At 36.6% G+C, this 27,116-nt stretch overlaps 1 long non-coding RNA gene across 1 annotated transcript in view; it reads left to right on the forward strand.

Annotated features, from left to right (window-relative positions):
* The window catches only part of LOC309664114, a 59,870-nt gene that overhangs the window by 14,146 nt on the left and 18,608 nt on the right, over positions 1 to 27,116 (forward strand). Inside the window, exon 2 of the long non-coding RNA XR_014265627.1 lies at positions 11,628 to 11,869. This is a non-coding gene — a long non-coding RNA (uncharacterized lncRNA). The remainder of the gene's footprint in view (positions 1 to 11,627; positions 11,870 to 27,116) is intronic.

The following is a 27,116-nucleotide window of genomic DNA, read 5'->3' on the forward strand; positions in this document are numbered from 1 at the left end:
CTATATTTTGATAAGCCATTGAAATTTTTGGTTTCGTTTGTAAAGTTGTGTTATATTTTTAAAATTATTTTATTATATTATTGTAAGGACATTTAGCATGAGGTCTACTCTCTCATCAGATATAAGTGTACAGTACAGTAAGCACAATATTGTACAGCAGATTTTTAGAATTTAGCCATCCAATGTGTGGTTCATTTTACATATCAACTTGACACCAGATAGCTGGTGAAGCATCGTGTCTGCTGTGTCTGTGAGGGCAGCGCTGGAAGGGGTTAGCTTTGAGTCAGCAGGCTGAGTAAAGTAGATGGTCTTCAGCAATGCAGGTGGGCATCATCCAATCTGCTGAGGGTGAACAGAATAAAGGCAGGAAGAAGGGCAAATTCACTCTGCTTGAACTGAGGCATCCAACTTCTACCCTCAGACATCAGTTCTGCTGGTCTCAGGCTTTGGGACTCAAACTGGGACTTAGACACTATTGAGCCCCAGATTCTCAGGCCTTCAGACTCAGAATGAATTACACCTCCAGCTTGAAAATGGCAGACTGGGGGACTTCTCGCCCTCCACAACCAGGTGAGCTAATTCCTATAGTAAATCTATAACTCTATTTATCATCTATCTATCAGTCATCTGTTTATCTATCTATCCATCTATTTGTCAGTCATCTATCTATTGGGTGGGCCAAGACGTTCGTTCATGTATTTTTTTAATATTTTTAAAATTTGTTTATTTTACTTATTTTTGGCTGCATTGCTGTGCACGGGCTTTCTCTAGTTGTGGCGAGCAGGGGCTACTCTTCGTTGCGGTGTGCGGGCTTTTCATTGCGGTGGCTTCTCTTGTTGCGGAGCACGGGCTCCAGGTGTGCAGACTTCAGTAGTTGTGGCTCGCAGGCTCTAGAGCACAGGCTCAGTAGTTGTGGCGCACGGGCTTAGTTGCTCTGCAGCATGTGGGATCTTCTCGGACCAGGGCTCAAACCCATGTCCCCTGCATTGGCAGGTGGATTCTTAACCACTGCACCACCAGGGAAGTCCCTGTTCAGTTTTCTCAGTAAGATGGCTCTAGTAGCACTTAGTTGTCTTTAACTTCTTTCAAAACAATTTTGTTGATTTTATGTGACAGCTGTCATATCAACGTGCATTTAAAAAAAGGCTTATCAAAATTGGTGAATTTTTGTATAGCCATTTTAATATTGAAGATAGAAGAAAAAAAGCAACATTTTCGGCATATTATGTTTTATGATTTCAAGAAAGGTAAAAATGCAACTGAAATGCAAAAAATGATTTGTGCAGTGTATGGAGAAAGTGATGTGACTGATTGAACGTGTCAAAAGTGGTTTGCGAAATTTCGTGCTGGAGATTCCTCACTGGACGATGCTCCACGTTCGGGTAGACCAGTTGAAGTGGACAGCGATCAAATCAAAACAGTAATTGAGAACAATCAACGTTATACCAAGCGGGAGAGAGCCGACATACTCAAAATATCCAAATCAAGTGTTGAAAATCATTTGCACCAGCTTGGTTATGTGAATCACTTTGATGTTTGGGTTTCACATAAGTTAAGCAAAGAAAACCTTCTTGACCATATTTCCACATGCGATTCTCTACTGAAACGTAATTAAAACGTTCTGTTTTTAAAACAAATTGTGATGGGCGATGAAAAGTGGATACTGTACAATAATGTGGAATGGAAGAGATCATGGGGCAAGCGAAATGAACCACCACCAACCACACAAAAGGCTGGTCTTCATCCAAAGAAGGTGATGTTGTGTATATGGTGGGATTGGAAGGGAGTCCTCTGTTATGCGCTCCTTCTGGAAAACCAAATTATTAATTCCAACAAGTACTGCTCCCAATTAGACCAACTGAAAGCAGCACTCGACGAAAAGCGTCCAGAATTAGTCAACAGAAAATGCATAATCTTCCATTAGGATACCACAAGACCGCATGTTTCTTTGATGACCAGGCAAAAACCGTTACAGCTTGGCTAGGAAGTTCTGATTCATCCGCCGTATTCACCAGGCATTGCACCTTCGGATTTCCTTTTATTTTGGTCTTTACAGAATTCTCTTAATGGAAAAAATTTTAATTCCCTGGAAGACTATAAAAGGCACCTGGAACAGTTCTTTGCTCAAAAAGATTAAAAGTTTTGGGAAGATGGAATTATGCAGTTACCTGAAAAATGGCAGAAGGTAGTGGAACAAAAGGGCGAATACGTTGTTCAATAAAGTTCTGGGTGAAAATGAAAAATGTGTCTTTTATTTTTACTTAAAAAACGAAGGCACTTTTTGGTTCACCTAATATTTATGAATCATCTGTCTATCCATCCGTCTGTCATAATCATGTGAGCCAGTTCCTTTAGTAAATCTATATCTATATATCTATCATCTATCTATTTATCAATCATCTAATTATCTATCCATTGATCTATGAATCATCTATCTACTCATCTATTTATTATCTATCATCTATGTATCTATCATCTATCTTTCTATTTATCAATCATCTAATTATCTATCCATCTATCTATGAATCATCTATCTACTCATCTATTTATTATCTATCTATCTATCACCTATCTAACTATTGACTCTGTTTCCCTGGAGCACTCTTATGCATCTCACATGACTGCAACCACATGCCCCTTGACTAGCAACTCCGCATGTCCTCCTCCCCTCAGCCCCTGGTAACCACCTTTCTACTCTGTGGATCCATGAGTTTGGCTAGTTTAGGTACCTCCTGTAAGTAGAATCAGGCAGTATTTGTACTTCTGGGACTGATTTATTTTACTTAGCATAATGTAATGTCCTCAGGTACATTCATGTTGTGGCATATTGCATAATTTCCTCCTATCTTAAGGCTGAATAAAATTCCATTGTATGTATAGACCACATATTCTTTATCCATCTGTCAGTGGATATTTAAGTTGTTTCACCTTTTAGCTGCTGTGAATACTGCACAATTAACATGGGAGTGTTAATATTTCTCTGAGACCCTGATTTCAATCCTTTTGGGTAAGTACCCACAAATGGGATTGCTGGATCATATGGTAGCTGTATTTGTAGTTTTTTGAGGAACTTCCGTATTGTTTTCCATAATGGCTGCACCATTTTGCATTCTTACCAACATTGAACAAGGATTCCCTTTTCCTCTGTGTCCTCATCTACACTTTTTGTCTTTTTTTTGGTGATAACCGTCTTAGATTTTTTAACTTTCCTCATGAGTCTTTGTCTTTTTAAACAACATTATACGTTTCCTGGATCATAGAACAGAATTTAATGTGATCAAAAACATATAAATGTCCTAATAATATAGAAAAAGCAGATAAAATGGTTGTATCATATTTCCTATATAATTAATTTCAAATTGGGTTTATTTCAAAATTTGAAAATGTTCTCAAAAAGCAATCAGTTAATTTGCACTTTTATTTGCATATATTTATTTTGTTGGTAAATCCATTAACTACTCACCTCTGTGGTTACCGACCAATTCTTGGATTTGCTAAAATTATAGCAAATAATGGTGGTGAATTTGACTTCTTAGTTTCCAAGCTTATATTTCCTATATGTTGGCATTATATAAAACTAAATAATACGGTTCATAACTCTTTTACAAATTATATTTATATTGTTTTATAAATACCATTGTTGTATTCATCATACTCCACAGTATCAAGCCTATAAACTCATTGAAAACAGTGAGGCTTAGTCATCCTTATCTTCAGCACCAAGTATAGTTGAATGAATGAATGAATTCCACTACCCAATAATTTTTGGTGAAAAATATGAAATAAGTGTTATATAAGAATTTCTTAAGAGATAGTATTATGCTCTTTTAATACTCATATTTTATAGTTAATATAGTAAAACATTGAAAAATATTAACATTAAAATTAAATAACCTGATATTCCTGATGTGTCAATATTTCTCGGCAGACTACGTTTTATTTATAGATGGCTACTTCTTTATTTTTATGAGCCCATTACATTTTTTTTCCTCCCCTGTGGTCTACGTGGGTTCTTTACTTATTTACCTCTACAAAAGTCATGCCCAGAAACGAGGGCATATACATGATAATGGAAACTCAGAAAGGATTTTGGAATAAATAACTACTGCATATCAACAACACATTGTAATTCTCAATTATTCCTACTTTACTGATCTCTGAATCTTTTTGATAGTGTACTCCATCAGGAAAAATTTAATATATGCTGACATAAATGTTTTTGATTTATAAACTATGTAGATGTATTAGCACATTAATATAACACAATGCTAAGTACCTCAAAATATAAGTTCAAATGAAATAAGATGTTTACTGATATTTTTGTTGTGTGCTCACAAGTGGACATTTTTTGGGCACTTTCTGGAGTGTGCAAACCTCGCTTTAAATCTCACTACCCAACTGACTTCTATTAGTTTTGCTTTTAGGTGAGAGAGAGAGATGGAGAGATAGATTAAGAGGAGCATCCACACTGAAAATAAATCTCTCAAAGCATTAGATAACTTTTATTTTGTTAGACAAACTTTTGGCCCTATAATTCTGCAGACTAGATAAGGGTTATTATTAGTAAAGAAATGAGAATGTATCAAGTATACTGTGATGTTTATATTCTTCCATTTTGTCATGTTGAGTTTTGGACTTCTATGTACTGCTTATTCATTAATTCTATTATGTTTTAATGACATCAAATGCACTCAGTCAGGACCAATTCCAGACTCCTGCAATGGCTGCCATAAAAAAATGCATTAAGAAATAAAGTGGTGTGTCTGTATGCACCATCTTCAGAATTCATTAGGGCGTCTGGTTGTTAAAATATAGAGAAACCATTTAATTATATGATATGCTATGCTATAATGATTTACCAGCCCATCTAACTAAAGCCAGGAGCCATCATCTAAGAATTCCCAAAGGACTTACATGCAGGAAGACCTCAATTATCTGGAGACTGACTTCTGGCAATATGCTGCATCAGAGTGCATAGGACTGACATATAACAGTGATAAAAATATCAGGAAGAGAAACAAATGAGAAGCAAAGAAAAACAGCAAACCCTAGGAGCTCCAAGGAAAGGAGTTCAAAAGAATGGAAAAACGGTTCAGAGCCAGGGCAGTTAGCAACAAGAATCATGAGAGAAGAATAGAGAAAGGCCAAGTGAGGATAAAGAAGATAAATGTCTCCACAGTACTGTGACACTAGCAACTCTCTAACCATTTATCCCTCCCAAAGCCTTTGCTGTACAGTCCCCCAAAGTACATTAGTGGTAGAAGGACCATGCATTATGCTTTCTCCTGGGACATTTGAGAGAAAAACCTAAGCTATTCAATAATGATGAATAAATATTTAATAATTTTAACACTTCCTATCTGCAACATAGGATTCTAATGCATGAATGCATGCATGTGTAATACAATAACTCCCCTCCATATCCCTATGAAATAGGAACAACTATGATCGCCACTCTAATGATGAGGAAAGGGATACACAGAGAGGTTAAATACCTGACCCATAGACACTCAGATAAAAAAACGGCACAGTAAATTTGAACCTGACAGATAAACTATGGAGAACATTGGTCCAAAAAATATTGGGTCAACTCCAGTCATGTGCTAGGCACTAGTCTATGCATTCTGGATATACAAGTGAACAACACAGAAGATCTCTGCCAAGGTGGAGTTCCCTACACGGCCTCAACAGCGTAGAAGTCATTACTATATTCTAGAATGACAGTGATAGTCTCATTAAATATTAGCACCTAGCAGAAATTTGCAAAAAGCCATCTTTGTCCCTAATTCAACAGCATATTTGTACAATGTTTTGCAGAGAGAAATATTACACTAATGTGATAAAGATAAAAAAAATGAGAAAAGTCCTAATGTCTCACAAAAATTTTCCTTTTATTTAAAGAAGTAACATTTCAGATCATCTTCTTGAACTAGATAACATTCACCCCTAGGTCCTATAGTATCAACATCTCCTGTCTTAGAGTGAGCAAAATACCAAGCTGACTTTCAAAATTATGACCCTGGGGATTGCAGTTTTAGTTGATTTCAGTTGTACTTTATTAAGGAAAGAAACTTCAAAGTTCATTTCATTAAATAACATTCAGATGCAGTAAAATGTTAGACTTCAGTTAACAGGAAAACCTAATCATCTGGTAAAGGTCATTCTCCAGTGATACTAAGAGAAACCAGAAACAAGGCCCATTTCCTGAGAGAGGCAGGCATTTTTCTTGACCTCCCATATTCACGTTGAAGGAATAAGAAAATTAATCTTTGGAATTAAAACCTCCTCTGACACATCGGTCTTAAATAACTGTTCTTAATAGATCTGCACGTTAGAACTGCACTTTGAATCTCCCCATTTGTTGCTTTCTCTTTAAGCTTTTTACCTTAACCATTATTCACCAGGGACAGGTGTCTCCTTAATTTGACATGTGCTGTTTCTTTAAATTCTTCTTCAAACCTGCAGATGAGAGAAGTGTTGACAATGATACGCGTTACTGAACTAACTGAAGCTCGCTTAGAGGTTTTCTCTCTTAAGCGAGCTTCAGTTCCTCCTGTTTTATGCAATAGTGTTAAACGAAGTTGTCATTTTCAACGTGTAACCTCATTTATTATTAAAAATAATAAATAGGTAGTTGGAGAAGTAATCATTAAGTAATGGGTATTTTGCTTTTATCCCTTCTTTTAAAAAACATTTCACAAACATAACTTGGCAGTAACACAGACATGCAGCAAATTTTGCAGCACAAAAGTAATTTTAAAATAGTCGAGGAAAGTAAGCAACAGATGAAATGAGCTTTGGAACATTTATCCAGTTGACAGTGAGATTATCATAGTGCCAAAGAGTTTATAGTCAACTTCTCCAAGAAGTGAAATATCTTGTTTTGTTTCAAAGTATATTAATGCATTAATACCAGGAAGAGCACTAACAATTTTACAGTAGGTAACAACAAAAAGGCAGTTCATGCTGATTTTAGGAGCACACTTTACTGTAGCTAAGAAATACATAAGTAGCTCCATCCCTATCTTCTCGCTTCCACGCACAGATACAGATAACACAAACATGATACAGGAACAACGACCAATGACTCAGAGAAATAAAGAAATGACAGTAATACAGAAAACCATAATCCCTTTGCATCAAGCAGAAATATTTGCACAGCTTTTAATAGCTTCCAAAGAGTTACCAATTTCCGACACTTAAATAATTCAACCGAGTGAAAAAAGTCAGAATACAATCCAGGTGTTCTAACTCCCGGCCCAATGTTCTAGTTCTTTCCTTTCAGGCACCCACTGAATCCAATGAGCCATCTGTGTCTGAGAACTCTATTGGAGAATTGTGAATGCTAAACATCTAACATTTATGAACGGAGATGGCCCTGTGAAAGTTTACAATCAATTTAAAAATCAAGTAACATGGCTGACACAGAGCACACATCCAACAACAAAACCCAGTCTAGACAAACGTGTGTCTTCATGGTTCAGCTATAAGTTCTTTCAATTAAGTCCAACAATTTTGCTGCCTTATCCTTCCTTATAGTTTTCCCTTCCATCGCAGTCAAAGTTTTCTACCCCATCCCCTTCCCTAGAATAACTCACCATGTTCTCTTGATTCTATTCCCTCTGAAGTACTGCTGGATTCTGAACATTAATTATCCACCCGGCTTTTTTTTTAATGCTTATATTTTAATGAGTAATTGTATTCGTTTGCTAGGACTACCATAACAAAGTACCACAACATGAGGTCATACTGAAGTATGACCCTAGTCCAGTATTAATGGTGTTCTTATAACAAAAGAGGAAATTGGGACACAGACACATATACACCTACAACAACCCTATTCCCAAATAAGGTCACAATCTGAGGCCCTGGGGTTAAGACTAATATATGAATTTTGGAGGAACACAATTCAACCCAAACAGTAATATATACCTAAGAAAAAATTCAAACCATTAACAATAGTATTCAGTGATGAAGAAGTCTTTCTCTCCCCAAATCTTGACCAAGTTGTTCCTCTTCCAGAGCATACCGGTAAAAGTTTCTTTCTTATCCTTCCAAAGATAGTCTACATAAAAATAAGTATGATTACATAAATATTTATAATTTTTCACACATGTGCTGCCCTGATGGAAAGTCACTGTTCTTGAATCTTCTCATTTCAAGTAATTAAGATTTTTAGAGGAGGAGAATAGCAAATGCAACTTCGTGGTAAGTGAAAACATTAAAAATCACTCCCATCGTCACCACTAAGGCTATAACCTCCTCCATCCATACATTGCCATCTGCCATGCTGGCCATGGAGTAATAATACGTCACTGTGTATGTAACAAATGTCTTATTGTTCTTTCCTTAACCTGCTCTAACTATCAGCAGTCTGGACAAAGAGTTGCACGTGGAAGGCTCAGTATTTCATTCCCGGTGTGAGACCCTCCAGGTCTGTCTCTCTCTGCAGTAACTGCCAGCAGTGCCTGTGATGACAGCAGCATTGGATGAGGGCTAATAATGCACCAGACATGAAGTCTGAACAAAAAGTAAACGATTATTGTTTACGCTGCTGACATGTGAGGGCTCTTTTGCACACGGCAAAACACACAGCCCAACCCATTTTGGCTAATAAACATACTGTGGCTATTAGTTTATTTTGAAAAATCAGTGACTTTCTTTTGATTAGCGTTCAGTGATGTGTGTTTTGTTTTCCACCTATGTTTTTTATATTTTATGTGATTTTCTCATAGACAGCATAGGCTGAGCCTTGTTTTTTATCCAAATGAACAATCCCTTCTTTTTAATTGCGATAATTTTATTTACATTAACATTTAGGGTGGTTATCGATATGTTCATTTAAATCTACCATCTTCCTATTTCTTTTCTTTTTTTTTTTTTTTACAATTATAAAGATTGTCATTCATTTATTTTTTATGCATTCATTCCTCACATGTTCATAAGAGAATTAAGGACGTATAAGAATATGCACGCACATAGTATAGAAATATCAAATACATGTAAAAATAAGTTGAGACAAAATTACCTGCATTGGAAAGCAAGTTGAAGCCAAGCCTGGAGTGAGGGTAACATCCAAAATATTATGAAATCCATAAACTAGATCCTCATTGTTTTCTATTTTTCTGATATGTTCTTTTCTAACTTATTCTTTCTCTACCTCCTTTTGTATTAACTGAGTATAGTCTTTTTTTTTTAAATTGAAGTATAGTTGATTTACAATGTTGTGTTAGTTTCTGGTGTACAGCAAAATGATTCAGTTATATATATCTATACCTATATTTAGATCTATTATTTTTCATATTCTTTTCCATCATAGTTTATTATAAGATATTCAATATAGTTCCCTGTGCTATGCAGTAGGACTCTGTTGTTTTTCTATTTTAGATATAGTAGTATGTATCTGCTAATCCCAAACTTCTAGTTTATCCCTCCCCCTCTTTCCCCTTTGGTGACCATAAGTTTGTTTTATATGTCCGTAAATCTGTTTCTGTTTTATAAATAAGTTCATTTGTGTCATATTTTAGATTTCACATATAAGTGATATCATATATTTGTCTTTCTCCTTCTGACTTACTTCACTTACTATGATAATCTCTAGGGCCATGCATGTTGCTGCAAATGGCATTATTTCCTTCTGTTTCATGGCGGAGTAATCATTGTGTATATATACACCATATCTTCTTTTTCTAGTATATTCTTTTTTATGCAATCAGTATCTATTTAGTGACTACTACATACATTCTATGATTCCAGTTTATCTCCTTCTTTTGGCTTACTAATTCCAACTCTATTTTATTTCTCTTGTGCCTGCTTTAGGATTTATAGTATCTTATAGTATAGTATCTTTCAAGTACTATTATGCCACCTCACATATAAGAACCTTACAATATTATATTTCTATTTCTTCCATTTAAACCTTTTGATATTATTGTCATGTTTTACATGTAATTACTTTTAATTTTGTTATATATGCCACAATACATTATTAATTTTTTACACCATCAGTTATTTTTAACTATTAAAAATATTTCATTTTTACTGTTTCCCATCCTCTTCATCCCATTGAGCTGATCTAGCTTTCCTTTGGGTATCATTTCCTTTTTTTCTGAAGAACTTGTATTTCTCATACTGCAGGACTGATTACAATCATTTCTTTCAAATTTTACATTGAAAGAATTTTAATTTTGCCTTCATGTTTGAAAGATATTTCCAGTGGGTATGGGATTGTAGGCTGACAGTTTGTCTTTCATAACTTTAAAAGAGTTGCTTCATGCATGGATTATGGTAAGAAGTCAGCATTAGGATTTACTGTGTTCTTTTATACTTCATGTGCATTTTTCTATGACCTTGTTTATGATTTATCGCTGATTTTGAGGAAGTTCATTATACTGTGCATTTTTATAGTTTTCTTCATGTTTCTTGTTTGGGGTTTCATTGAACTTCTTGGAACTTCTTTCATCAAATGTGATACATTTTTGCTATTATTTTTCAAAAATACCTTTATCTACCAATTTCCTAATTTTTCTTTGGGGACAAATTTCTCATATTTTAGGCCACTTGAGGCTGTTCCACAGCTCACTTATGCTTTATTTTTATTTCATTTTATTTCATTTTTTCTCATTGTGTTTCATTTTGTGTAGTTTCTATTTTGATGCCCTCAAATTTTTGCGTTTTTACTTTTGTCTATGTATTATTTGCCATTAATCCCATCTAATATGTATTTTTAATCTCAGACACTGTGATGTTCATTTCTAAGAAGTTGATTTGGCTCCTAAAGGAAAAAAAAAATCTTCCATTTCCATATTCACCAAACTCTTGCCAGGGCCCTCTCAGTCCTCTCCTAGCTGGGCTTCCACCTTGGCAGATAAAACTGCAGCCCCTCAGCCCAAGTGACCTGTCCATCTCTCCCTGCCGCCCACACACATACACACGCTGGAAGACATGAACAAACACTGACAGGGTTTCCAACAGCTCAAGGCTGCGTTCCTAGGATGATCCTTCTCCTTATAAAGTGCCTGCCTGAGAAAGCTCACGGCTGCCAACTTAATGGACTGCTCCAGCCAACACCTGCAGGGAGGGCCCCTCTCCCAGCCTCCGTGGGTGGGGAGGGGCCTGACTTTGATCAACTCCAGACTGCAACCCAGATGGGCTTCTTGTGGACCTGACTCTGTTCAAACCCCAGCAGTTCCCACTCCCTGCTCCCACACTCTCCCTTTAAAACATCCAGTCTCTTCTGTACAAATCCACGCTGCCTTCAGTTCATGCTGGACCCTCTTACTTAGTGCACCAGATATTCTAATTAAAATCTGTCCTGACCATTTTAGTGTCCGGCTTTGTTTATCATTGGTGCTGTGTTCAGTCTCCTCCAGCTTCATGAACATGTGGAATACAGTTAAAATAACTGTTTAATTGTCCTCTTCTGATAATTCTTGTTTATTATTTACTGTGTGGGCCAGGACAGTCTTTAAGAAAAGGCTACCTTTTTGCACCACAGCTTAGCAATGACTTTCTGTTTAATCGATGCTCCTCGAATGACACGTGTTTCCTCTACAGCTGATGGAAATGCAAACTATTCCCAGCTGGGCTTGAGCTCAGACACTCTTTGCCTCAACATTTTCTTCCAGGTGGGGCTCTCCCCAGTCTCGTTTGGTTTCATCTCGTAGATGCACCGCTTCCTTATTTGTCTGGAGATACAGGGATAGCTACGAGCAGAACTACAGAGCTCTCCCATCCGCAGCTTTCTCCTGTCCAGCAGTCTGCCTGGTGCACCCTGGCACCCTTGGATCCAATCTGTTCCTCAACTCTGTGAGAACACCAGGGTCCCCCCGGGCATCCCCTTCCTGGGGCACCGCAGATACTCCGAGAGGTAAGGTGGGCAATTACAAGCTTCCTATCCTGTGTTTCCTCTATTTCACTGTGTTTTTTCTGACTCTGGTAAACTGTTGTTTGATCTATTTTGTCTGGTTCTTTTTTATAGGCTAGAGGGTAAATATGGTACTTGTTTTTCCATATTTGGAAAGTGCCTGCTTTCTCAGGCAGGCACTTTTTAAGGAAAAGGATCATCCTAGGAATGCAGCCTTGAGCTGTTAGAAACCATGTCAGTGTTTGTTCACGTCTTCCAGTGTGGGTGGCAGGGAAGCAAAAGTACCCCTCCCCCCCACGCACACAATTTCAAAATTGAAGCTCGTGTCTCCCTTCTTTATATCCCCAGCCCCCAAAGTAATATTTGACATACAGTGGGCCCTCTGCATGCTTTCTGAATCAATAAATAAATGAATCAGAGAATGAATGCCCCATAGAGAGAAAGATGAGATCCTGTTTCCTTCAAGGCTGTACAAAGGTAAATGTGCTCCCCTGCTGAAACCTTCAGTCTCCAAAGATGCTCACATCTTCAGATACACACACAAGTAGGAAGTCTTTCTAATTTACACACATTGCTTTTTCCTTTACTGAAGAAGTGTTTGTGAACCTAAATTGCGTTCACCTCTCTCATAGTTCATACACCCTACAGTAGACTGGATTCTGCCCCCATCATTCGGCTGATTTTGTTCTATTTTACATAAGACATGGTCACCTAATTGCTGAGTCAAATATCTATTTCAGCTCTTATTCTCTTTGACATCTCTTGAGGATCTGAAGTTTTGAATCATCACCTTCTTCGTAAAAATTTGTTTCTTTGTTTCTTATTTTTCACTGCCACCCTTTGCAAGATGGTGACATGACTCCTTGGAATTGATTTTGGATCCCAATATGCTAAAGAGGCAAAAGCATTATTTTACTTCTCAACTTTCTTTACTGTGTCCTCTTACCAATCTTTACATTTTGTAGTGCTCTAAGATGTAGTTCACTGCTTTTGTTTGTATATTATTTTGCTGTAATTACTCTTCCTAGGTAATTCCATATAAGTCAAATAGCTTTTAAGTCTACATACAATGGTGGCTCTGAAATTTATATCTGCAGCTTTGACCTTGTCATTGAGTTCTAGACCTTTTTATCTGATTGCCCACTTGACATTATCCATTGGCCATCTGTACACTTAAAAGATATATCATGTCAAAAATAACTTTGATCCTATCCATCTGTAATTGCCCAAATTTTCCTAACCCAGTAAATATTCAGAATAAAAATGTAGCTGTTAAATTTTGAATCCTTACTTTATTCACAGCCCATATTAATCAACAAGCTTTAAAAATAAATTTCAAATCTGTCCACTTCTCAAATTCCTAACTCTGCCACTCTTTTCAAGACATCATCACTTCCACTGAGATTATCACAATTCCTGCCTAATAATTCCCCTCCTTTGGTTCCTCATTCCTGCTTTTGTTTTAATCCTCCAAATAGCAAACAGAAATTATCCTTTTTTTTTTAAACAGATGTTCTTTTTTTTTTTAATTTTTATTTATTTATTTATTTATTTATTTATTTATTTATTTATTTATTTATGGCTGTGTTGGGTCTTCATTTCTGTGCGAGGGCTTTCTCTAGTTGCGGCAAGTGGGGGCCACTCTTCATCGCAGTGCGCGGGCCTCTCACTATCGCGGCCTCTCTTGTTGCAGAGCACAGGCTCCAGACGCGCAGGCTCAGTAATTGTGGCTCACGGGCCTAGTTGCTCCATGGCATGTGGGATCTTCCCAGACCAGGGCTCGAACCCGTGTCCCCAGCATTGGCAGGCAGATTCTCAACCACTGCGCCACCAGGGAAGCCCCAATGATCCTTATTTTTAACTTGTAACTTGGGTTGTATTATTCTCTTGCTCAAAGTTATCCTACGGCTTCTTACTGCATATAGGGTACTCAGGGGCTTAAACAACAGAAGATTATTGGCTCACAGTCTGGAGGGTCGAAGTCTGAAATTAAGGGTTGGTTCCTTCTGAGGGCTGTGAGGGGAAAATGTGCTCCAAGTCCCTCTCCCTGGCTGTGTCGATGGCCATCTTCTCCCTGGGCCCCTTCCCATCATCTTCCCTCTGTGTGTCTGTCTCTGTGCCCAAATGCCTTCTTTTAATAAGGCCAACAGTCATGTTGGATTAGGGCCCACCTTAATGACCTCATTTTAACTTGATTACCTCTGTGAAGACCCCATCTCTAAATAAGGCCACCTTCTGAGGTACTGGGGGTTAGGACTCTAGACATCTTTTTTGGGGAGATACGGTTCAACCCCTAGCACATGGTATATAAGGTATATAAGGACCAGCTGGTCCTTGCCTGCCTGCCTGCCTGCCTGATCTGTGTCCTTCCATCTTCTCCCCTTCTCCCTCTGTTTAGACATAATGAACTTGGTTGTTGCTGCTGCTGCTGCCGCCTATGTTGCTTTTTTTCTACTGGAAGGTTCATTTCCATCTCATTGTCTTACATACAATGTTCACTTTGCCAGGAATAGTCCATCCCCTGTCTTCCCTTTTTCACTCCTTCACTGCAGTTAGCTCTCTGAGCAAATATCCCTTCCTGAGATGTGCTTTCCATGATCGCTGTACCTAAATACAGGAACCCCGTCATCACTCTGTCTCTCTCCACTACTTTATTCATCGTTGGAGTTACTATGTCTATCTGGATATGTCCCAGTAGAATATAAACGCCATGTTGAAAGGACTGTGTTTGTATTGCCCTTTTTATAATCCCAGAGATGAAAACAGTTCCTGCCACACATATGGCGTTCATTCATTCACGCATTCATTCATTCTCAGGAAAGTCCAAGACACACAAAACCTTTGCTCTCAACTTCAGTAATGAGCAGACTTTCCAATTTGAAGTTTTGAGATAGCATTTTTCATCTATCAAATGAGCAATATTAATGGCAATACTTAGTGCTGGCAATAGTTTTGTGAGACGGAACTCTAATGAACTTTAGGAGGTAGCATGAATTGCTGCAGTAGACATTTTTGGCAGTACATATTTAGAAACATTAAAACGTTTACACCCTTGAACTTAGTCACTTTTTTATTGATACTTAACAGTGTATCGTGAGGAAATAACAACGTCTTCAGAAGTAGACATATGACCACGATTTATTCAATGCTTCTGATTCTAGTTATGGAAAAACTTGAGAAAAATTCAATATCTAAGAAACTAAAGGATTTCAATTATAAGTGTATGTAGTTGTATGCAACAAATCCCCTACTACCTTGGCTTGAGCAAATGTAAACTTATTTTATCTAACTTAACTAGACGTCCAAAGGCAGGCAGTTCAACAATCCTACAAGGACCGAAGCTGTTTGTATAACCAGGCCTTCCATCCTTTGCACTTTTACTGTCGTATGTTTGGTGCTACATGATTGCTAATGACTACTTTCCTCCAGGATTTGAATCATAAGTATGGAAAGAAAAGAAAGAAGGTAGAACACTATGAGGTTATATCTCTACTGGGAAAGCAAAGTTTCCCCAGAAACCTTCAGTTTACTGGGCATTCTGTCATGTATCTACACCTAGAATATCAGGGAGATCAGAGGCAGCCCAGCCTTAGAAATTTGATTGTGCCTTCAGGATCAATATTGGTGAGGGTAGAGTGGAGAGAAAAGCAGATTGAGAGCTTCTGAATTCTGGTGGTCATAGTCAAGGGCTGAGCTTATTCCACATGACCCCCTTGACTTGTCCCATCTCAAGGTCAGGGGCTGGTACTTTATACTGCATATTAAACAGTCGTTAGATGCAGACTGCCCCCAGGGAGGGTGTGATTTAGATGAAGCAAGTCCCTTGGGCTGAATATACTGTCTAGAGAGGAACACAGCTGAGAGCCTTCAGTCATGAATGTAGCCGAAATTTGGCTTCTGTATCCTGGTACCGAATTGAATTTCAGAGACAGAGTTTTTGGTGTGGAAAAGAATAGCTTTATTGCTTTGCCAGGCAGAGGGGGCCACAGTGGGCTAATGCCCTCAAAACAGTCTGTCCCAACCCTGGAGGGGGTAGTGAGAGATTTTATAGTAATGGTTCAAAGAGGGCGTGGTCAGCTCATGGACATTCTTCTGATTGGTTGGTGGTGAGGTAATCGGGTGTCAGCATCATCAACCTTCTGGTTCCACCCCGTCTGGGGTCTCCGTGTTTGTGGGCAGCATACAGTTAACTTCTCCCACCTGGTGGGGGCTTCAGTATCTGCAAAACAGCTCAAAGATATTGTTACGTAAATATATCCCTTCAGGGGGAACCAGAACCCTGCCTGAAGGATGCACTACTGTTTTTCTGACTACTCCTCTCCTCCCTTCCCTGATTAGCAGCTGTTTGAACCTGACCTTTGGAACTCAGGGAAGGTCATGGAGGCTGAATGAAGCCTATTTTCTGCCAACAAGAAATGGGGGACACAGAAAGGCTTTGGTACCCAGGTGCCCCTCAAGGTCCTGGTTTCATGAACATGGGCAGAGATGGGCAAGGAAGTGCTTAGTCCTGAAGGAGTGATCTGGGTGGTACGACACAGCATCCCTACATTGCTGAGTAAATTATGGATATTCAGGGAAATGCAGACTTTAAAAGAATGCTTTTGAAGAATAAATGGAATAGAGAAATGCACATGAAAAGTGAAGAAATTTCTACAAAACTCTGTGGTATGATTGCAAATGAGCATCACATTTGCGTGTCTGCATCCTTGAGGATTAGAGCTTGGGTGAATATTGCCCACATCTGTGCTCTGAAATTTCTACCAGCGTGCACACTTTACCCCTGTTTAACCACAGTGATTTGGAATTCACACATATAAGTACTTTAGTTGCCATAAAATGGAACGTCATTGGCTCCAGAAGAGACATATGTTCAATGTGCTTAATTATCTCACTGCTCTTTGGAGTCAGTGTCTTTATAATAACAATGATACATAGTTCCTGGTTTAAAAATCATTATCTTTTACAGAGAAGAGACACATGTCCAGTATTTTAATATACTATTGTGTATTATATGATGTATAATATCATTAGATTATTTTAACTTATTCCTTTCTTACTATATACTTGACTCAGTTGAGAACACTATAAAAATATTTCTGTGATATAGTATTTTGTAAGCCTCAGTGAAGAAGTACTTCTTTTAGCTGCCTGGCCTCCTTCTTATAGGGCTGCTCAAGCCTTTGTTGTTTGTTCTGGTGGTGAGATCCTATTAATCCCCTGTGAGTATTTAACAAACAAACAAATAAACAAAAAGCCCACTGAAGAGCTTTCTGGAGTAACCATATTGACTTACTGTTCACAATTGGACCAATTATGACTGCATTGCCAGAACATATTTTGAGATCTTCCTAGCTCTACTAAACTGATTCATTTATTTATTTTTGTAATCTCTAATCATATAAATGTTCTAAATGTTGGTATGTGCCCATAACATTATCATTGCTCCATGACTTCTTGTCTATAGAGCAAAATACCCTTATACCAAGGTTCTACTCTCAAAGACAGGCATTCTGAATAATGGATTTTTCTTCTGATATACTGTTTTATTCTTCCTGTCCTCCTTATTCTACTGATCAAAATGTATCCTTTCTTTAGTTAATATTTCTGACACCCTTTCTACTAAACATTGGTAAGAGATCTGTTGTGTTGAAGTGTCACATTTATTGCTTAATAACCCATATTTGTGCCTTATAGGAAGACAGTAAGGGTCTAAATATGTCTTATACTCTTCCCACTTGAATTGTTTTACAAACTGTAAGAACCTTCCTTCAATTATTTAATTTTGTCAAAGAACTTGTACTGGCTGGAATTAGGTTTGCCTTCAATAATTAGAAAATGTAGCATAACAGTGACTCAAGCAAGATATTAGTTTAATTCTGTCTGTCCTAAAGGAGTCATAACGTAGGCAGATAAGGGATGCAGTTATCTTGCTATAGTTCTGGTCTTGGTAACATCCTTTGGTTCTGTTTGACTTCTCAAGTAATAGCCATCTCTGCTTTCCAGACAGCCAACATGAAGAAAGATGGATAAAGAAAATCTCTCTGCCTTTTAAACTATTTTTAATTAATATGATACACAGAAAGTTGCATAAATCAAATATACCACTAATAAATTACCATAAGGCATTGTAACTATCACCCAATTAAGAGATAATAATCTTGCCATACGTCAGAGAAGCCCTCTACTTGTCACCTCAAATCCCAACCCTCTCCTTCCTCTCTGAGTGATTATACCTGACTTTTATTATAAACTTACTTACTTTTCCTCACAGATTTAACTCTTAAATGAATACAGCTAAACTCTTTATAATTTACTTTTACCACTATGTTATATTAGTTGATTTTAATCAATGTAATTGCCTCTATCTTTCTCTTATTTTTTAATTTTTTTGCCTGCAATTTATTTGTTGAGGAACCTTGATGTCTCATCGAGTTTCTTACAGTCAAGATTTTGCTGGTTGCATTTCTCTTGTACAATTTAACATGTTCCCCTATCCTCTGAGTTTCATGTGAATTGTTAGGTGAATCCAGAGGCTGAGTCTGATTCAGGAATAATGGTTTTCCAGGATTGGCCAGGTGCTGATATTTTCCTTAGGAAGCATACGATGCCCGTTGATGCTTGATACACACAGTTAATTAATGTATTAGGAGTTGCACAATGGCAATATTACAATTCCATTATTCTACCTACCTTCATTTAACTTCCAGAATACTTCTATTAAGGGAAATCGTGTCTCATCCACTATTTGGTTACCCAGAGGTAAAGTCTGATTAGGAAAGGCAAGACAAATACTAAATAATTTTATTTACTAGTTAAAAAAAATAAAATTGGTTGCCTAGCATAGTACAGAGGTGACCAATTCAGTATTATTTTGGAAAGTTAATGGGTAATGAGTTAAAGTATATTTGACTTGTTTTGATCCACCTATTAGCTTTTGATGTTTACATTTTCCACCCTTTGGCCAATGGAAGCTCTTATAGTTGATTCCCAAATTCTTCAGACCTTCACCCAATGTTCCATGATAGTTTCCTATCTCTCCGGTGTCACAAAATGACTCAGGTTGTCTTGTATATTCCTTGCTCTATTCCTAAAATCAGTCATTTTCCCAAGAAACCCTGATTTCCTTTAGTGGAAGTGGAAGTTGTAGATCAGTGCCAGGCTACTGTGGATTGATATCTACTAGATTGGTTATAATTTCTAGGTCTTTATAGTGGAACCTCATGAGTACAAAATTTTATGTCCATTTTGAATTCACTACTGCAGGGGTTTCCTTAATTTCTTCAATCCTGAAACTGTATTTTTTAAAAAGCCAAACAGAGCATCTGTTTTTTTAAAAGAACATTGTGAAGAAGAACATTAGACTACCAAGTAATTACTGACAAGTTTTATTTCATATTACAGGTAAAATTTTCCAGATAATAACACTTTCATAAACACCAGTATTTGATGACTGACATATGTTCTTCCCATTCTCACTTCATTTTTTCACAGCTGTACTTATCTACATTGTCAGAGCAGATAACTATTACAAACTATACACCCTTCCATATATATGTCTCTGTAATCTTAGTTCTATGTGTAAAATTGTATATCTGAGGCTCACCATCATTCTCTATATCAGTGCATTTCCAGTTATTTTGAATGTGTGATATCCAGTATGAAAACATTTAGGTAATAAAGACAAGTTCAGTTCATGGACAAAATATTTACTAAATTCTTGCATAGTAATGAAGTTTTATCTTTAGCCTTTAGAACTGAAAATCAGTTTGACTGTTTTAAATCATTCATTTAAAAATTTGTCCTTGATTATCTTAAGTGTATTGTTCCATATTCTTCTGAAAGAAAGCTTCATTTACAAAGTGACTAATGGCAAACTGATTTTATATCCCTTATAAATGACTTCGTTTTTCTGTCTGTATGAAAAGATTTAGGATTTATTCTTATATTCTTCAATATTAAATCATTTTGCTAGAATTTATTTCATTACTGATTATTTTATGAAGATTTAGCAGAGTGAGCCCTTTCAAAATATGTGGGTATGTAGCATATAAGCTATGTATTTATGTATTGTATGTATGTATGTATCTGTCCATCTGTCTATCAGGAAGCTATCCTTGAGTTGTAGTCTGTAGTGTTCCTTCTCTTCATTTGCTTTGATTTTTTAAAGATAATCCAATTACACATATTGAAACTTCTTTACCTTTTATCTTTGTCATTCTTGAATCTTCTTTTTAAAATTTATCAACTTTTCATCTTGTTATCACTTGATAATTTTTTATAGCGTTTGTTTTGTTTTGCTCGTATGGTTCCTTCGAGTTTAATCTTCAGTTCTGAAATGATATTTTTCCTGCATTTCTCATTGCTTCCTAAAATGCAATAAAACATTTTTGGTGTTTCTTTTTTTTTCTTTTTTTTAATATTTTCATAACATTTTGAATCTCATTTGAAATATTAGATAATTATTTTCAGCTGTATCTTTCTGGAATGATTCCATCTTATATAGGAATGCTATTGTTATAATATTCTCTTCTTTCTTACCAGAACTTTGGAGATTGAACTTAAATTTTTTTTTGTTTTTTCTTTGTTGTTTTTAAGCTAAGTTTTTTGAATGAGGCATGTTAGAGGATAGGTTTGTTTGTTTTTAATTGAAAGTCTCCAGAGTTCCTTCTCCTGCGTTTTTGTAAAGTTCAACAACATGGTAGTAACTTCTGGTTTCAGTTTCAGCCTGTAAAGTCCTTAGATGCCGTCACTCCCGACACTCCTGAATTGCTTTGTCCAGTAAAAGCTGGACAAACTAAATATCAGTGACTTTTCTTAGACCCATAAAAGAACTGAAGTCTCAGGGTAAACTGCCTCCCTGAAACCTGAAGTGACAGGTGCTTCCAGGTATCTTCTCACCTAGATCAAGAGGCAGCAGAGCCCTAAAATGGGGGAAACATTTAAATATTAATTTTGATGAATGATAAAGGCTAAGTGGGAACTAGCGTGAGAGTGAACTCCTGCAAGCTCCAGTCTTAGGGGCACGATACATTTTCATGGACCTTCCCTCTAAGAAATGCATCAGGTTCTCATGGTGAAAAATTGAGAAAGGCACCCTTCTGGCTCTGGCATGAGGAGAGCAAGAAAACCACTTGGAAAGGAAATGCTAGAAATAAAAAACAGAGTGACAGAAAAGAAAGATGCCTTTGATGAGCTCTTCAGTAGACTCAACACAGCTGTGCAAAAAAAATATATCAGTGAGCTTCAAGATAGGTCTATAGCAACTTCCCATACTTAAATGCAAAAAGAAAAAATGGAGGAAAAAAGAATAGAGTATCAACAAATTTTGAGACAATTTCAAAATATATAACATATGTATAGTTGAAATATGAGACAAAAACTCAGATCCTAAACCTTAAGAACATAAAATAGGATTAAAAAAATAGGCATATCTTATTCAAAACACATAAAACCAAAAAGAAAGTCTTGAATTTGTTGGTGAGAAGCACCTTACACAGAGTGAACAAGAGTAAAAATTACAGTGAACTTCTAGTTAGAAATCATGCAAGCAAGACGAGAAGGAAATGAAGTGTTTAAAGGGCTGAAAAAACAAACTACCAACCAACAATTTTATATCCAGTGAAATTATCCTTCAAAAATAAGGGATATACAAAAATACGCTGGCTTACTCTTAGACATCTCATGTATCTGCTCCTTTCCCCACTCTTATCTGTACTGTTCCTTCCTTTATGTCTCTTGCTCTCATCCTGTTCAGTGTGGATTCTATTACCAGAAGTTGCTCTCATTGTGGAGATTCTCCTGGAATGGCACTTTGGTTGACTTTGAGAATTCATTGGCTAATTGGTCTCATGCTTAACTGACCTTAAGTATGATTTCCTTGCTGTTTCAGCTGCTATCCTCACTTTTTTTTTTTTTTTTTTTTTGCTCAACTTTTGATTCAATGCCTGTTTGTTTCTTGAGTTCTCAGGCCTGACAGGTTCAATACTGTGTATCTGAGTCTTCCTGCACAATTTCTTTACCATGGACTCTTGTAACTGTTATCATGAAAGTCATTATCATGAAAGATAATGGTGGTTCATTATCATGACCTCATATTGGGGGATTTGAGGAAAAATCTTGCTTCATAATCTTCTGTGGATGTTTGATATGGGCTTTTGTCTTTGTTATTTAATCTTCCTTTTCTGTTTTTATTGTTGTATTTGTGCAGATTAAAAAAGCTATATCACCAATATTATCTTTCCAGGACCACCTTTATGTTTTTTTCCCTTTAAAGACACTTCTTCAAAGTGGCATAGAACACACATGCTTTCATCCCTTTCATCCAACTTAGTCATATTGCCAAATTTAGCTTTAACAGAATCTGGAAAATTTAATATTTATTCTGGGCTGCCATATACCCAATTTAAAACCATGTGTCCATTTCCTAAGGTAGCTTAAAACCATGAGTTATTTTCCTAAGTTATTATTGGAAGTTGAGGAAGGAAGCTAGCAGGACACAGAAACTTGTAAACTTTTGCTCTGAAAAAATGATAAACAGAATACACAATCCCTCATTCTGTAGCTCAGTAAGGACTCAGGGAAAAGGCAAATTCATCAGATTGCCAGTATCAAATCAGTTGTCTCAAATCTTTGCTCATTCTATTACTCACTAAATTATTACTGACAGATTTTTTCCACTTATTTTGTTCTGTTTTCCCACAGAATTTTTCTCAACTTCTTATTTAAATCATCTTGATAAAGATAAAATTTCCTGAAATATGTCTCCTTATATTCATAAAATATCACCTTTTCTATAGGAGAAAACATAATCCCATCATTATATATATACTATGTATATAAATATACATTTAGGAACTTGAATCTTCTTCCATTATCTATATTTAATGTCTTTACTTTCTACATATTTCTGCTCCAATCAGATATTTATTAACTAAAATAGGAGATTAAAATGTGATATAGGCTCTCAGTTTCTACATATTTCTGCTCCGATCAGATATTTATTAACTAAAATAGGAGATTAAAATGTGATATAGGCTCTCAGTTTCTCTAGTTCCCTCTCAGTTCTTCAAGGACATTAAAGTTATGCTTGATATTCCTTCTAGATTGTTTATTCCCATCCTTTAATAATTGGCTAATTTGTGACTCATCTCATTTTCTACACTATTTGGGGTAGTTCTTATCATATGAATCAAATACGTTTGAAAGTTTTCAATGGATTTAATAAATTTTGGGATGCTCTTCATTCTGACTATAGCACGCTTCATAATGAAACACACCACCAGATCAGGCGTTTGGTAATCTCATTACGCTTCTAGTGTAGCTAAGGCATGCTGAATTGTTGTGAGTCAGCATGGTGCAGTGGAAAGAATCCTGAACGAGAAGAGTTGATTACTGAGTCAGAGTCCAAGATACACTAATACCTTGCACTAGAGAAAGTGTATGTGAAGGCCTTCTACCCCCACTGCTAGATGCTATGTATCTACGGTCTTTAATATTCCAGGAGATTATATAGTTATGTGTCTGTGCCTTACGATCTTTGATCTAGTCCTTGGCTTCCAAACTTTCAATTGAAAGACCATTCCACTGTTGGAGGGAACACATCTTCTCTCTGGATGTTTGTCCTTCCATGCTGTAGAAGCTCAGTTAGTGCAATATTTCTAGCATTTCATGGCCCCTTCACTTCCTCTACCGGAAGAAGTAGACCTCTCTAGTAGGTAAATTGGAGGGGAAAAAAATTGCTTGTTATATCCTCTGTTTCCTTTCTTCATAAAACTGCCCTGTCTCAGAGGGCCCCCTCCTGTGGGGTAGCCAACACTAGGCCAGAATTGCTGGAGGGCCAAACCCTCCTCCTCTTTTGGAAGCATGGAAGAAGAAAGAGGAGAAAGCATGGAATACCCACTGCTTTCCTGTAAGCAGTGAATTTTGCAGCAGCATGCTCTGATCCTTGGAATAAGGCAGGTGAGCTGCAGTTTTCTGAGCCTAACATAAAATGCCCCAATATCTAGTAAATCAGCCTGTAAGCCATAAGAAATAAATAAATAGAGTAAAAATTGGGAAAGCAAATATAAGCAAGGTGAAAAAGCTTCTTGCATGGTCAGGATGGGAAACTAAATTTTTGTGGCCCTTTGTAACATACTAGGTTATACAAATTTAATATTACTTAGTTTTTAACTTTTGAGGCTTTGTGCCTCAGGAATACTGAGGTTGTATAGTCCAGACTAAGGAGGCATAACAATGACAAATTTCAAATATAGAGGAAAAAAAGACTTTCTGTATCCAAGAATTTAGACATTATGGGGTTGAACATCATTTGCTACTATTATTAGTTTCTTGTCTAGGTCTTCCAGAGGGTTTTTTTTTAATAGATAGGTCATATATTTAAGTACAACATATATGTATTACAGAGCACAAGTGTGTGAGATGCAAAGTTATAACTTGACATTTTTGGTGGCAAAAAATATATGAGGTATTATTAGGCTGCCCTAATTATGTTTTTTTAAGGTTGTTTTGAGTAGCTGTCAGAGAACACTAGGGGAATAATGGAGGGAATAACCTTGAATTCTTCGGTTTTTCCATGTGGCTCAAGAGTTAACACTGGCCTACTCCCTGTAACACATGTGAGGTTTCTATTGGATATGTAAGGCAGAAACATTATAATAGATCTCATACTGAATTTAGTGCTCAGTGCAAAAAAAAAAACAAAACAAAACAGATTTTCAAAGGTGAAATGAAGATTAAAAGGTTTGTATATACCAAGATAAACTTTTTCTAGGATTTTCCCCCTATTTCACTTTATATTTACTGGCTTTAATACTAGACAACTGGCATTAAGTGGCTGGCAGCCTAGTGAATGTAAACAAAATATTTTCCATCTACCCTGACTTACCTTTGACTTTTTGCAACAGGCTTTGCTGACATTAACTGCTGAGTTCATAAAACATTACTGGATATAAATTCTAAGGATCAACATTTGGCTTATTTTCTAAAGTTCATGGTTGAGAGTTTTCAGTACTTTGATATTGTATATACCCTAATAGTTATTTGGAGTCTTTAAATAAAAGCCCATTTGAAACTGAACGTTGAGTTAGTGAGAAGTTAGCTGCCTGAAAAGAACAGCCAAATCTATGAAGTCCTAGGTGCAGTCATCCCAATTCTAAATGGGGACTCAGAACTTCTCCAGCTGAAACTAAGCAAAATATGGAGATGGGAGCAAAAGGGACCAAGGTCTTATTAACTCACAAAGGAAAATTTTTTACAGTAAGTCCCCTACATAAGAACCTTCAAGTTGTGAACTTTCAAAGATACGAACTTGCATTCTTATGTCCAATCACATAAGTTAGTTCACGTGTCTGGCGTACATTGTCACATGTGTGCATCATCTACAAGTGGTTGTTCTTTTGTGTACTTCACTGTATAGGACTGTATAGAGTACAATAGTACAGTATCTTTATTTCAAGCCCAGGATGTCTGGAAGCAAGTGTAAAGGCAGCAGTGATGTAAATAGCTGGTACTACTGTACTTTTCAAGGTACTGTACTGTAAGATTAAAAATGTTGTCTTTATTTTTTGTGTTTGTTTTTTATGTATTATTTGTGTGAAAAGTATTATAAACCTTTTACAGTACAGTACTATATAGCCGATTCTGTTAGTGGGGGACCTAGGTTAACTTTGTTGGACTTACGAACAAATTGGACATATGAATGCACTCTTGGAATGGAACATGTTCGTATGTAGGGGACTGACTGTATCTCAGGATTTACTTTCTTTGGTATTTTACTTGCAGAAGAGTTTGCTTCTCAGGCTTTGATTTTGCTCTAGGATTTGGGGCATCTTGTAGCCACTGTTGTATTCCTACAGTGTCACTGTGCACTTTTATTAGAGTGTCTTTATGATATCATTTGATATTGTCAAACCTCTGGTGGACATATTGTATCATGAGCATACCATGATATGAGTTGAGAAATACAATAGGAAATGAAGTTAGAGGTTTGGAAATGAAGTGATCTTCAGGTTAATAGGATTAATATTTTGTTCAGATGCATTTCAGAGATTTTTAAGGCAAAATGTAACTGATAATCTCAGTGACATATAAAAAGAGAAGTTATTGGTTTTGGCAGTGTGGATTTAGGAAGGTGAGGGCAGGAGTGACCACCTCTGCTTCCAGAGAGTCACAACAGGTACAGGGTATTTAATCCCAACAGGTACATAGAGAAAACAACTAGGGAATCTTGGAAATATGTTTTTTCTCAATCCCTGATGCTTTCTTTTGTGTGACCTTTTGTGTGACACTCAATAATCTGCAACTTCTGTCTTTTCTTTACTCTTTTACTAATTTGAGGGATTGGAGTAGTTTACTTGATTGATAAATTTACAAAGAATAACCAGAGCATGACTTGTATCTCTTCCAAGTGAATTGACCATGAGGCTACAGAGATCTCTGCTCTTCCAGGACCTTCCACACAGCCATACCTGCCTTAGACCATAAAATATGTAAAAGGGTGGATAAGAAAGCCCATTTCTGACTTTAGTGAAAAGAATCTCTGCAAATTCCAAGTCTCATTCCCAAAGCTATGAATGCTAACTGAGCCCAAGTTATGAGTTGTGTGTGTATGTTTCTCCAGAAACACCTGAAAATCTCCAAGATCAGAAAATTAGAAAATCATAATTAAGGAAAGAAAAATCAGCAGGGTAATTATAAGAGTGACATTTGGAAAAGCAAGAGGAGTTGGGCCATTACCCTGTTGCCTGTGTAAACAGAACTGTGGATTGCAGATTTCTGCTCAGTTTGAGTCCTAACAATTATAATTTAAATGAAGTTACTGAACTTTTTCCAGTGGTGGGGGGAAGCTACAGTGGTACTTAAATGGAAAATTATAGCACTTAATGGATTATGTGCAGAAGGAAGAAGATAATGGCCTCAATTTTCACCCTAATTTCTTGAGAGCAAATGAAATGCAGTGCATAAAGATATGAGAAAAAATGAAAGAAAACATAACAGAAAAACAGGGAAAGTCAAAAGCTGGCTGTTAGAGAAGATCAATAAAATTGGTGAACTGCAAGCCAGACTGATCAAGAAAAAGGTCAGGACATCCCAATGTTAGTAATGAGAGTTAATATCACTGCAGATTTTATAGATAGGAAAAGGAAAATAAGAAAATATTATGAATACATTTAAGTAAATAAATTCAGTAGCTTGGACGAAATGAAAATGTTCCTCAAAAGATACATGTAACCAAATCTCACTAACAAAT

The sequence above is a fragment of the Balaenoptera physalus genome, assembly GCF_965194825.1.
Source record: "Balaenoptera physalus genome assembly, chromosome: 7".
NCBI lineage: Eukaryota > Metazoa > Chordata > Mammalia > Artiodactyla > Balaenopteridae > Balaenoptera > Balaenoptera physalus.